The following is a 10,081-nucleotide window of genomic DNA, read 5'->3' on the forward strand; positions in this document are numbered from 1 at the left end:
TTTTAGCAGGAAAAATGGGTCAGGATTTTGAACTTCAATAGCCTGAAAGGGATCGTCTTCTTGACGCCCTATCCCTCCTTGAAATTAATGGGGATCTGGCGCGCCGCAGTATTGCTGATGCGCGGACCGCATTTACGCGCCTTTTCCCCTACTTCTTCCCGAAGAAAAGCCAGCCAGACACCTTCTCTGATCTTGCCAAGCGCTTCATTCCTGAAGAGGATCTTGGATTGGCTTTCCAGCAGGAAAACTTAAATATTGGCGTTGAAGGTACCATAGCTTTGGTTGCCGAGAGCCAGCAAAACGTCGACTGAGCGAAATCTGGTGAAACGAAGAGGATAAACAAGGAGAGGTGGCAGTCTTTGATTAAGGTTGCCAAGCCGCACTCGAAGAAGATTCTCTCCTTCCTCGGATACAAGCCAGTTGCTTCCTCTAGTACCGCCAAGCCGGAGGTCAAGTAGACCATCCCACTCCTTCATTTTCTCTTTCTTTTGGTAGATGTCGATATCCTTATGATATACGCCTCTGCTGACTCACTAGGAGTCGATATTTTGTAATGGATCTTCCCCTATGTAAATATTTCAATTTATGAATGAAGAAAGAGAAGCTCTCGTTTGGTAATTGATGTCAACTTTTCATTTCTTCCAGTTGATTTTTGACAACTATTCTGAGACTGCTGGGCCGCGATCTTCTTCCCCTGCTACATCTCGATTGAAACGGACCCCTGACGACGTTTCCCTGGACTACTCTTCATGTGCTAACTTGGATAAGTCAGAATTGACTGAACTTCGACAACAACTCCAAACCTTGAAGAAACAATCCCTTATTGTCATGGAACACTCCCGCAAATCTTATGAACGGGAGAAAATAGCTCTCCAGCAAGCTCAAGAGTCTTTGAAGTTGAAAGAATCTGCGGTTGCCGAAGCCTTACAGGCTACTTCTCTAGAAAGTTATATGCTTGACTTGCTGACTGACGCTAGTCTAGATATGGCGGGTAAGTTCCTTTCTTTGTGTTCTCCCTTTCTTTTTCTGTGTACCAATCATTCTATTCTCATTTTAGTTCTTGCCATGGGTAGGCTCCTTCTTGGATGCTACTGCCGAAGATCAGCGTGTTGATGTGAAATCTGGAGTTCTTCTTCGCCTTGCTCGTGAAAACAACTCCAGCTTCTGGGATTCCCCAGATCGGACCCGACAAATTGTGTAATTCCAGGATCAAGCTGGTCAGGTGCGGGAGTACCTTGAATTTTGCACCAAGACTCTGGCCAGAGTTTACAATGCCATGTTTCCTCGGAATCCTCAACCAAAAACACTTCCTGAACTGATGAATAAGTTCAAAGATGTGGATCAAATCCATGGTTTTGTGAAGGCGCAATTGCTTGCTGGTGCTAGATTTGCCATGATCATGCTACAGATCTTCCACCCGAAGTTGGACATGTCCAACACTGTTGAGCTTTGTCATGCCAGATTGAAGAAGCGGAAGAGAAACGTTGACAAGATCAACGACGAGGTGACACCTGTAGCCGAGGAAATGATTGCGGATCTTCTTCGTATGGATACTGAGTATTTCTCCGAGGGCCACTATGCTGATTCCATGGATGCTCCTGCGGAAGGCGAAAGGATACAAATAGCTGATCTTATATGAGGTGAATATCTTCTGCCGATCTTTCCTGTAACAAAAGCATATCTTATATATTGCGAGAACTGTATGTATTTGTTTTTCTTCCTTCTCTAGCCCCCGAGTATTTGGATAAGCGTATGTACACTTATTACTCGCGAGGTGTTGTAACCAAGGCAAATAATTGGTGTTTAATATATTGTCCAGATCGAGTTCATGTTGTCTATTTTGTGAATTATAAACCTCCAAACTTGTCGAAGAAAAAGATGTATATCACCAATATTGTTACAATATTGTAGCATCGCGAGCCTGCCTCATTAAAAACCTTTCAGCCCCACTCGGTAGCCTAAAAGGAAAAGAGTGCGTCTGAAAACTCGCGAGCTTTTAAGTACAATGTATGTTTACATGCATGTTTCTATTTTGACTTCTATGCGTAGAAACGCCGAAGCTGCGCCACGTTCCATGGATTTTTCTCTGCGACTCCTGTTTTCTTGTCCTTTATCTTGTACGCTCCTCCCACGATCACTTTTGTGACAATGTAAGGTCCTACCCATGGTGACTCGAACTTTTCATGGCTGTCTTGGGTAAGCCGAAGAACTAAGTCGCCCACTTGAAAAGACCTTGAACGCAGACATCAACTATGGTAATTTTTCAAGTCTTGCTGATACTTAGTGACTCTTGATAGCACCTCATCTCTAGCCTCATCCAGTGCATCTACATCGTCTTCTAGTGCTTTCCTTGAAGTTTCTTCATCATATTCCGCCACTCTCGGAGAATTGTGTTCTATTTCTATCGGTAGCACTGCCTCGGCTCCATGGACCAAGAAAAACGGGGTTTCCTATGTTGTTGTATTGGGTGTTGTTCGTATGCTCCATAAGACGCTTGACAACTCTTCTGGCCAAGTGTGTCGAGCTTTCTCTAGAGGTGTTATCAATCGCTTCTTGATACCATTGCAGATGATGCTGTTTGCTTTCTCGACTTGACCATTGGTTTGCGGATGTGCCACAGACGCAAAGTGTAGTTTGATGCCTACCTCTGCGCAATATTCCTTGAACTCCTTGGAGGTGAAATTGCTCCGCTGTCCGTGACAATACTATGGGGGACACCGAATCGAAAAACGATACCTTTGACAAAGCTTACCACCGATGCTGCATCTGGTGAATTTATCGGTTTTGCCTCAATCCATTTGGTAAACTTGTCGACAGCCACCAGCATATATTCGTATCCTCCTGGCCATGCCTTATGTAGTTCTCCTACCATATCAAGGCCCCATTGAGCGAAAGGCCATGACAAGGGTATTGACATCAGCTCTGCTGCCGGAGAATGAGGTTTTTCCGCAAATCTTTGGCACGCGTCGCAAGTGCGCACCACGTCTTTTGCATCTTCTATTGTTGTTAGCCAATAAAATCGTACTCTGAAAACCTTGGCTGCTATTGCTCGGCTGCTTGCGTGGTATCCGCACACCCTCTCGTGTACATCCTTCAGAATAACTCTTCCTTCTTCGGGTGTAACACATCTCTGCAATACTCCCGATATACTTCGCTTGTAAAGCTCTCCTTTTACCACAGTAAAAGTTTTAGATTGTCTGATAACTCGCCTTGCTTCTACTGGGTCTTCAGGTAGTTCTTTCCTTGGATGCAGGCTTATGTGATGTCCCGAGGGGAGAGCTCTATTCCCCAAAGGGAGACGCGACCCGTAGCCTTGATACGTCTGAAACGTATCTATAATTTCTTATGTTCCATGCTACATTTATGATGATACTCACATGTTTTATACACACTTTACATCATTTATATGCGTTTTCCGGAACTAACCTATTGACGAGATGCCGAAGTGCCGCTCCTGTTTTCCGTTGTTTTTGGTTTCAGTAAATCTTACACAGAAATATTCTCGGAATTGGACGAAATCAAGGCCCACGATCTTATATTTCCACGAAGCTTCCAGAACACCGGAGAGGGACCAGAGGGGAGGCCCAGGGCCCCCACACATGGTGGCGGCGCGGCCAGAGGGGGGGGCGCCCCCCTGGTGTGTGGAGCCCACAGACCCCTTCCGACTCCGTTTCTTCACCTATATAAGTCGTCGTGACCTAAATATTCGATACGAATAAGCCACGATACGAAAAAAGTTCCAGAGCCGCCGCCATCGCGAAGCCAAGATTCGGGGGACAGAAGTCTCTGTTCCGGCACGCCGCCGGGACGGGGAATTGCCCCCGGAAGGCATCTCCATCGACACCACCACCATCTTCATCGCCGCTGCTGACTCCTATGATGAGGAGGGAGTAGTTCTCCCCTGAGGCTAAGGGCTCTACCGGTAGCTATGTGGTTAATCTCTCTCCCATGTACTTCAATACAATGATCTCATGAGCTGCCTTACATGATTGAGATCCATATGATGAGCTTTGTAATCTAGATGTCGTTATGCTATTCAAGTGGATTTTACTTATGTGATCTCCGGAGACTCCTTGTCCCACGTGTGTAAAGGTGACAAGTGTGTGCACCGTGTGGGTCTCTTAGGCTATATTTCACGAATACTTATTCACTGAGTTATGATTTGAGTTGGATGTCTCTATGAAATTGTGGTGTGTTAGTACCTCCTATGAATGCTCACAGTGACAGCGTGGGGTGTTTATTAGTACTTGGTAATACATCTTTAAGGTTTGCCTACATGATGAATTAGTGTTCGTTATCTTGCCAAAGAGTAATTCAGAATCGCATAGTGAAGTGCTTATTTATATTCCTTTATGATTGCAATGTTGAGAGTGTCCACTAGTGAAAGTATGATCCCTAGGCCTTGTTTCCAATCATCAAAACTCCGTTTATTTACTGTTCTACTGCATGTTTACTCGCTGCCATATTTTATTCAGATTGTTATTACCACTCATATTCATCCATACCACTTGTATTTCACTATCTCTTCGCCGAACTAGTGCACCTATACATCTGACAAGTGTATTAGGTGTGTTGGGGACACAAGAGACTTCTTGTATCGTAATTACAGGGTTGCTTGAGAGGGATATCTTTGTCCTCTACCTCCCTGAGTTCGATAAACCTTGGGTGATTCACTTAAGGGAAACTTGCTGCTGTTCTACAAACCTCTGCTCTTGGAGGCCCAACACTGTCTACAGGAATAGAAGCGTGCGTAGACATCAAGCCTCTGGGTTGTTTAATATATTGGATAAAGGCGCCTCATTGACCACTATTATCGGATACGCCGAAAAATAGTGTCACAATTTTCTTGTGGTTGTGAACACTCCATATGCTAACTTCTGGTACTGCGGGTACCGCTGTTTTGAGGGCGATAAAAATTCACTGATGAAGTATACCGGCCGCTGGACTCCATGGAGTTTTCCTTCTTCTTCTCTTTTGACCACAAGTACTGTGCTGACCACCTGAGGCGTGGCTGCGATATATAACATGAGAGGTTCCTTTTCCTTGGGCGCCACCAGTATTGGTGGTGTCGAGATTGTGCGCTTGAGGTCCTCAAAAGCTCTATCTGCTTCTTCGTACCACTCGGATTTTTCTCCTTGCTTGATCAGGGCGTAAAATGGCAACGCCTTTTCTCCCAGTCTGGCGACGAATCTGCTTAAAGCCGCGACTCACCCCGTTAGCTGTTGTATTTCATTTAGCTTGGTTGGCTTTCGCATTGTTACGATGGCTTGGATTTTATCTGGATTAGCCTCGATTCCTCTTGCTGACACCAGAAACCCGAGAAGTTCTCCTGCAGGGACGCCAAAAGAGCACTTCGTCGGGTTCAGCTTGAGGCAGAACTTGTCGAGGTTGTCGAAAGTTTCCTTCAGATCCTTAATCAAGGTTGACCCCTGCTTTGTTGTTATGACGACATCATCGATATACACTTGAACGTTCTTTCCAATCTGTGTGGCAAGGCACTTCTGCATCATCCGCTGATATGTTGCTCCCGCGTTTTTAAGCCCAAAAGGCATTGTTCTGTAACAAAACACACCATATGGTGTTATGAAAGCTGTTTTGACCTCATCTTCTTCTTTTAGTCGGATCTGGTTGTAACCAGAGTATGCGTCCATGAAGGAAAGACGTTCACAGCCTGCCGTGGAGTCGATAATTTGATCGAACCTCGGGAGGGGGAAGTGATCCTTTGGACAATGTTTATTGAGACATGTGAAGTCGACGCACATGCGAAGGACCTCTGTGTTTTTCTTCGGGACCAGCACTGGGTTTGCTACCCATGTGGCCTCTGTGTGTAACTCTTTGATAAATCCTGCCTCTCTGAGTCGATTAATTTCTGACAACATAGCTCTGCGGTTTGGTTCCGAAAAACGCCGCAAAGGTTGCTTGATTGGTCTCGCCATTGGATCCAAGTTAAGGGGGTGCTCGGCAAGTTCCCTGGGTACTCCTGGCATGTTAGCTGGACACCATGCGAAGATTTCCCTGCGCTCACGGAGGAACTCGACGAGCGTGCTTTCCTATGCGAGATCCATGTTTGTTGCGATAGTTGTCGTCTTCTTAGGATCTATCGGGTGGATCTGTACTTCGTTGAATTTTTGGTGGTATCAAAAGTTGGCTCCTTCAGTGGTCTTCCTCCATCAGGCAATACATCATAATCAGTTGTTAACCTTGACGCCATATATTCTGCTTGCATCCCGAAGGTTTCGTACAATTGATGAAAATCCTTGTCGCACTTATCAGCTAGCGCGAAACTGCCGTTCACTGTGATTGGGCCCTTGGGTCCAGGGAGTATCCACAACAGATATGTATAGTGTGGTACTGCCATAAACCTAGCATTGGCGGGTCGCCCCAACAAAGCATGATATTGTGACGGGAAATCCACGACTTCAAACTCCAACCTTTCTCTTCTGTAGTTTTCTGGGGTTCCAAACTGAACGTCGATATTGATCTTTCCCAATGGGTAACTTGGCTTGTCCGGTGTGATGCCATGGAAACGTGTGTCAGTTGGTAATAGATTTTCCAAAGATATGTTCATCTTCCTCAATGTATTTGCATACATGAGGTTTAAACTGCTGCCTCCATCTATGAACACTCCCGAAACGTCGAATCCTGCGATTACCGCTGGTAGGATCAAGGCAGACTGTCCTGGTCGTGGAACTTGCTGCGGGGGGTCCGCGATGGTGAAGCCGATGTCCTACACCGACCAATTCAGGTACTCGATTGTTGGTGGAGGCATCTTCTCTGCTATGAAGACTTGCCGCGAGATTACTTTCCGAGCTCTGTTGGAGGGCCTGCCCTTCTGAATCATCGAGACCGCACCATTGGTGTCGATATAAGGACCATTCCTTGGAGGTGCCGCCAATTGCAACTGATGTCGATTTTCGTCTGTAATTGCGGGTGGAGGTGGAAGGTGAATCTCACTCCTTGGCCCCTGGGGTTTTCTGTTTACTGCCTGCGTGCTGGTATGCCCTACATATCTATGTAGTGCTAGAAAAGTTCGGCAGTCCTTCTGCAGATGCCCTGACTGCCTCTTCCCATTATTATCAAGGAAAAAGTGCATTTGGCATGGTCCGTTTAAGAGATCCTCGGGTGATACATATGGCCTCTAAAACCTTGGTCCATTATTTTGCCTGTTGGGACGGGAACCGTCCCTGTAGTCGTTGCACTGCTCACCACTCTTTTGATAATCATCCCGATTATTACTTCCGTTGTTTCCTCGGAAACCAGCCGATATTTGGCCGGGAGCGTCATAATCTGAGAACTGGCGAGAGAATCGTCGTCTATTTTGAATGTTTCGATTGCGCTCATCCTCAGGCGACCTATGTCGTTTGTTGTGAACAGCATGTTCTCCATCTGCCGAGCGATTAGCTATTTCCATGAGTATTGTTTTCGGGTTTGTTCTTCCCAAATCCTCGATGAAGTCTTTCCTTCGGATTCGCGCAACAAACGCATCTATTGCTCTCTCGTCAGATATGTTTTCTGCTGAGTTTTTGATAATGTTCCATCTCTGGATATACGTCCTCATTGGTTCATCATACTTTTGTCTGCAAGCTCTCAATTGCTCCAATGATACGGGTTTCTTGCACGTGGATAGGAAATTCTTCACAAATATGTCCTCAAAATTTTTCCAGCTGTCAATGGAACCAGGCGGCAGTTCTTTTATCCATGACCGTGCGGCTCCACTCAAGTGCACATGGATGCTTTGCATGGCCATTGCTTTAGTTCCACCCGTCAATTTCACCGTCTCCAGATAGTCGACTAACCACTCCTCAGGATCTTGCAAGCCATCGAACTTTTTGTAATTGTCGGGTAACTTAAACCCAGATGGGACCCGAGTTTTACGAACTCGTCGGGGGAAGCAGGGGAGTCCGCACATGTCCTCCTCATCGACCTCTGGTGAGTGTCGATGTTCTCTTCTTTCTTGCCGCGCTTTGTCGACCCTTGCATGCGTCGCTGTATCTCTTGCACCGCTCGTTCTCGGAGGGTCCTGCACTACTACTGTAGGTTGTGGACTATTTTGCCTTGCAGCACCTTCGGGAGGTGTGCTTGTGCCCGCAAACGCTGTTCCCATGGCTACAACTCCTGCCATGGCCATATTGTACAATGCTTCTCTTGGATCTCCGGGAGGTGGCCTGGACGCCAGGATGAAAGCCTGGGTCGCCATATATCCAGCTTCTGGTGTCTTGGGAATAATATTCCCCCTTGTGTCTATCGACATAAAGGACATGTCGAGGTTTTGGAGCAGATTATCTCTTTCGGCTTCAGGTATATGCTGCAACGGAGATCTTACCCTATTGCGAGCTGCTCTATGACTATCTCCTCCCGAAGTACCTGATTGTCAACTCAGCTCAGCTCTTCTCCTGCTTGGCTCGGAAGCTGTGGCTCTCCTCCTATCAAGCTCGGCTTTCTGTTTGTCGAGTTCCCGTCCAGCACGGGCAAGTCTATATTGGTATGCTTGCAACTATTCAGCTGTGGCAGTCGTATTCATCGGCTCTGTGCCATCGATGGCTTTTGCAGCTCTATCCCAAGCCGCTTGTGGAAGTTGCACCATCTGTCGTGTTGCAGTTCCAACATACTTGGTGCCTAAACCTCACATAAGATCAGCGGGATCGATGTACGGATTTCCCGCATCATCGAAAGCCTCTGATGTCTCTTCCTGTGGGCGACTCGCTTCTCCAATTACATAGATTTGATGGTATTTTGAATTTTGACTTTCGTCGGGGTTGGTGACAACATCGTATAGATCGGTGAAGACCTCTCTAACAGAAGTAGATTTTTTGATAAAGTCAAAGCTGTCGACGTTGTCTGAGTCGCTGCTTATATTGGAGTCCGCAGACGACTCGAAGGACATGATGTCGAAGATCTTGGCGAGTTTTTCGCTTGTCGCAGTCTTGATGAAGTGTGGCGGCGAGATCTCCTCGGCACCCGTCTCGAATGATGACGATGAGTCCGAAAGATCGGAGTCGGCCGCCGACGATCCCGACGAAACCGGAAACTCGAGACGATGTGATCCCTCTTTTCCAACGCGGAAGTGGAACCTTCCGAACATCATCTCCATAGGCTCCTCCAGATACGCATATGCATCCAAACGGGAGGGCGGGTGAGGAACAAAATCGACTAGACCAGTTTTGATCTGTTTACCTCTGTCCGTCGCGTTGCTTGCCACCGAAGATGTCGACGATGTTGAGCGTGCCATCGAGATCAGCTCCTTGTTGCCTCTAATTCCCACAGACGGCGCCAATTGACAAGGTATCGACTTGTCAATGCCTACAGATTGTAGACTAGGGTTTTCGTAAGAAGTAGAGGACAAGTAGATCTCGAGGGTTCAGCCGGAAAAGTACTCGACTGCTAGAAAACTAGGGTTGTGTTGACAATGAAATCGATCCTCTCTTTCTCCCTCGACTCCCCCTTATATAGGAGGCGGAGCCGAGGGTTTCGTGATGTACAAGTTACAAAGTCCGGGAGACTCTTGGAGTTCGTCCCGTAATAGTTACAAGTCATTATTCCTAATACAACTCTATCTTTCCAAACTATCTCTTAATCGGGCTTCTCGGCTTCATAAACTTCGGGTCGTGGGCCTTCAGTAAACCTCGGGTACCATCTTTGGCAAGCCCATTGGGGATGCCTATGTCACCCCAGGCACCCCACCGACCTAAATCCTCCGCCTATTTATACATCTTCTCGGGAAAACCCTGGATACCTGAGCCTCCATCCACGAAAAGTTCCGTCGTGACCGCCATCGCTGAACCCATCTCGGGGGGTTCTGAAGCTCTTCCTGGCACCCTACTGGAGGGGGAAATCATCACCGGAGGCATCTACATCGCCATGCCCTCCACCGAAGTGATGCGTGAGTAGTTCATCCCTGGACTATGGGTCCATAGCAGTACAAAGATGGTTGTCTTCTCCAATTTGTGCCTCGTGTATAGATCTTGTGAGCTTCCCTACATGATCAAGATCATCTTTATGTAATCCTACATGTTGTGTTTGCTGGGATCCGATGAATATTGAATACTATGTTGAGGTCTATTATATATTCATGTCATATGTT

This window comes from Lolium rigidum, chromosome 3 (assembly GCF_022539505.1).
Source record: "Lolium rigidum isolate FL_2022 chromosome 3, APGP_CSIRO_Lrig_0.1, whole genome shotgun sequence".
In the NCBI taxonomy this organism is placed as follows: Eukaryota; Viridiplantae; Streptophyta; class Magnoliopsida; order Poales; family Poaceae; genus Lolium; species Lolium rigidum.